The sequence below is a fragment of the Trichechus manatus genome, unplaced genomic scaffold (assembly GCF_000243295.1).
Source record: "Trichechus manatus latirostris isolate Lorelei unplaced genomic scaffold, TriManLat1.0 scaffold00212, whole genome shotgun sequence".
Lineage (NCBI taxonomy): Eukaryota > Metazoa > Chordata > Mammalia > Sirenia > Trichechidae > Trichechus > Trichechus manatus.
In genome coordinates, this window is record NW_004444148.1 from 120082 (window position 1) to 124397 (window position 4316).

Below are 4316 nucleotides of genomic sequence, written 5' to 3' on the forward strand. Positions count from 1 at the left end.
TGCCTTTGCAGAGTCAATAAAACACAGGTAAACATCTTTCTGGTATTCTCTGCTTTCAGCCAGGATCCATCTAACATCAGCAATGATATCTCTTGTTCCAAGTCCTCTTCTGAATCTGGCTTGAATTTCTGGCAGTTCCCTGTCGATGTACTGCTGCAACTCTTTTTGAATTATCTTTAGCAAAATTTTACTTGTGTGTAATATTAATGATATTGTTTGATAATTTTCACATTCTATTGGATCATCTTTCTTTGAAATGAGCACACATATGGATCTCTTCTAGTCATTTGGCCAGATAGCTGTCTTCCAAATTTCTTGGCATAGACGAGTGAACACCTCCAGCGCTGCATCCATTTGTTGTAACATCTGAATAGGTATTTTGTCAATTCCTGGAGCCTTGTTTTTTGCCATGCCTTCAGTACAGCTTGGTCTTCTTCCTTCAGTAACATTAGTTCTTGATCACATGCTACCTCCTGAAATGTTGAGCGTTGACCAGTTCTTTTTGGCACAGTGACTCTGTGTATTCCTTCCATCTTCTCTTGATGCTGCCTGTGTTGTTTAATATTTTGCCCATTGACTCCTTCAATATTGTAACGCAATGCTTGAATTTTTTCTTCATTTCTTTCAGTTTGAGAAATGCTGAGTGTATTTTTCTTCCCTTTTGGTTTTCTAAATCCAGGTCTTTACACATTTCATTATAATACTTCACTTTGTCTTCTCGAGATACCTTTTGAAATCTTCTATTCTGCTCTTTTACTTCATCATTTCTTCCTTTCACTTTAGCCACTCGATGTTCAAGAGCAAGTTTCAGAGTCTTTTTTGACATCTATTTTGGTTTTTTCTTTCTTTCCTGTCTTTTTAATGACCTTTTGTTTTCTTCATGTGTGATGTCCTGATGTCATCCTATAACTCCTCTGGTCTTCAGTCATTAGTATTCCATGTGCCATATCTATTACTGAGATGGCCTCCAAATTCAAGTGGGATATACTCAAGGTTGTATTTTGGCTCTTGTAGACTTGTTTTAATTTTCCTCAGCTTCATCTTGAACTTGCATATGAGCAATTGGTAGTCTGTTCCTTAGTAGGCCCCTGGCCTTGTTCTGACTGATGATATTGAGCTTCTCCATCATCTCTTTCCACAGACATAGTCAATTTGATTCTTCTGTTTTCCATGTGGTAAGATCCACATGTATAGTCACTGTCTTAGGCTGGGATCTCTAGAGAAGCAAAACCAGTAAAGCATATAAATGTATATAGAGATTTATATCAAGGAAATGGCTCACTCGATTGTAGAGGCTGGAATGTCCCAAGCCCATGGATCAGGATAGAGGCTTCTCCTGATTCATGTAACTGCAGGGGCTGGTGAACCCAAGATCTGCGGGTCAGAGAGTAGGGCACTTACTCACAGGCTGTGAAGCTCAACAAATTCTAAAATTGACAGGTAAGCTGCTAGCTCAAGTCCCAAGAACCGAGGGTCAGATGAACAGGAGGCAGCTGCAGGATCCCGAGCAGGTAATAGCCAGAACGTCCACTCATATTCCGATGCAGGCCACATGCCCAAGGAAACTCTCTTTCAACTGGATAGCTATGCATAGCAGATCCCATCATGGGCGTGATCACATATAAACACTGAGAATCATGGCCCAGCCAAGCTGACACACAATCTAAACCATCATGGTCACTGTTTATGTTGTTGAAGAAACGTATTTGCAATGAAGAAGTCGTTGGTATTGCAAAATTCTATCGTGGGATCTCTGGCGTCCTTTCTATCACCAAGGTTATATTTTCCAACTACCAATCCTTCTTGTTTCTAAGTTTTGCATTCCAATCACCAGTAATTATCAATGCATCTTGATTGCATGTTTGATCAATTTCAGACTGCAGAAGTTGGTAAAATATTCAGTTTGTTCATCTTTGGCATTAGTGGTTGATGTGTAAATTCAAATAATAGTCACATTAACTTGTCTTCCTTGTAGGCATTTGGATATTATTCTATCACTGACGGTGTTGTACTTCAGGATGGATCTTGAAATGTTCTTTTTGACGACGAATGCAACACCATTCCTCTTCAATTTGTCATTCCCAGCATAGTAGACCATATGATTGTCTGATTCAAAATGGCCAATAGCAGTCCATTTTAGCATGCTAATGCCTAGGATATTGATCTTTATGCATTCCATTTCATTTTTGATGACTTCCAATTTCCTTAGATTCATGCTTTGTACATTCTACGTTCCAATTATAAATGGATGTTTGCAGCTGTTTCTTCTCATTTTGAGTTGGGCCACATCAGCAAATGAAGGTCCTGAAATCTGGACTCCATCCACGTCACTAAGGTCAACTCTACTTTGAGGAGGCAGCTCTTCTTCAGTCGTATTTTAAGTGCCTTCCAAACTGAGGGGCTTATCTTCTGGCACTATACCAGACAGTGTTCCACTGCTATTCATAAGGTTTTCACTAGCTAGTGTTTTCAGAAGTAGACTGCCAGGTCCTTCTCCCTAGTCTATCTTAGTCTGGAAGCTCTGCCGAAACCTGTCCACTGTGGATGACCCTGCTGGTATTTGAAATACCGGTGGCATAGCTTCCAGCATCACAGCAACATGCAAGCCACCACAGTAAGACAAACTGACAGACAGACATGGTGATCTAGGAGGTTAGAAGTCTGAATTCAGAGTGCAGGCGTTAGGAGAAGACTTTCTGTTTCTGTTGGTTCTGGAGGAATGGCTTTTGCTCTTCAGCTTCTGCTTCCTGGTTCCTTGGAGATCTCCATGTGTCTTGGCATCTATCTTACCCAATCTCTGCCTGCTGGTTTGCTTATTTTAATCTCTTTTACATGTCAGAAGAGATTGACCCTAGGGACACACCCTACACTTATCATGTCTCATTAACATAGCAAAGACAACCATTCCCGAATGGGATTATAGCCACAGATGTAGAGGTTAGGAATTGCAACACATATTTTTTGGGGACAGACTTCAATCCATAACACCTATCAATGCTAGAACATGACGACTGATGGATCTGAGTGTTGGGTGACCCCTTTATACAGAGTGTATGGTCGCCCTTTATCACCATACTTTTCCCTGGGTCCTTCCAGTGGAAGTATTTATATTACTGCCAGGCCTGTATGGGCATTTCATTTTGACACTTGACCTCGAGTAAGTAAAGGATAAATAAATGATTGTCTCCTCCACCCAAGGTGGATATATAAAACGTACTTGAGTAGAGCTGTCAACTTCTCCGTTAGACTCATGTGACTAACCTCTTGTCTGTTTTAAAATTCTTTTGGGATGTCCTTTTCTTCTACTATCTAAAGTAAGAAAACATTTTATAATTTTAGCATTTGTTCATGTCAAACAGAATTAGAAAATTAAATTCATTACCGGATCACATAAAACATTCCAAAACTGAATCTGAATGAATTAATTGCTTCACATTACCTATTTGTATCTCTGATCCCCGATATTAGATGAGAAATGGAGAGCCAAATGCTTGTAGTTTTCTGTCCGTGCAGCTTTGTTAATTTGCTCACTTCAGTGTTAAATGCTGACATTCAAGGAAAATGAAAAACATTTATATAGAAGTGTATTTTGTGAATCACTTGGGATTGCCATTATTGATATCATGTCTCCTGCTTAACAGATAGTAATCATAGAATAAACTTTATTCCTTATACTTGCACACTTATATTCATACAGGCCTGGCCTTAATGACAGTTGAAGCTTTTTCTTTATTTTTTTAGTGCTGTTTTAGGTTTACTGGAAAATTCTGCAGAAAATATGCTGAATTTCCATATACTGTCCTTGCCCCTGCACATTCTGTCAAAGTTAATTTTGTTTTTCTCAATGAAGGGCTTTGACTTTTTGGGAAGATTGTATAAAGAAGCATCCATGTTAAAGGATTCATGATAAAAGTATCATGGCTATAACCAAGGCCTTATTTTTATTTTATTTTATTTTTTTAACATACAGTGTTATGAGACCCCCAACTGCTCACCCCATTCTGCGGCAGCACACTCCTCCCCTCCGTCCCTGATTCCCCATGAACGTTCAACCAGCTCCTAACTCTCTCTGCCTTCCCCTCTAACCTCTGGACAGAAGCTGCCCCTTTGGTCTCTCATATCTACTCAACTAAGAGGCACATTCTTCACGAGTATCACTTTATGTCCCACAGTCCAGTCCAACCCCTGTCTGAAGAGTTGGCCTCGGAAATTGTTTTAGTTCTGGGATGATGGAGAGACCAGGGGCCATGCCTTCTGGGGTGCCTCCAGTCTTAGTCAGACCATTAAGTCTGGTCTTCTTAGTAGTAGTTGAGTTC

The 4316-nt window shown here is 39.9% G+C and overlaps 1 protein-coding gene across 1 annotated transcript in view; it reads left to right on the forward strand.

The window, feature by feature from the left end:
* The window catches only part of C7 (complement C7), a 120177-nt gene that overhangs the window by 76220 nt on the left and 39641 nt on the right, over positions 1 to 4316 (forward strand). The window lies entirely within an intron of this gene.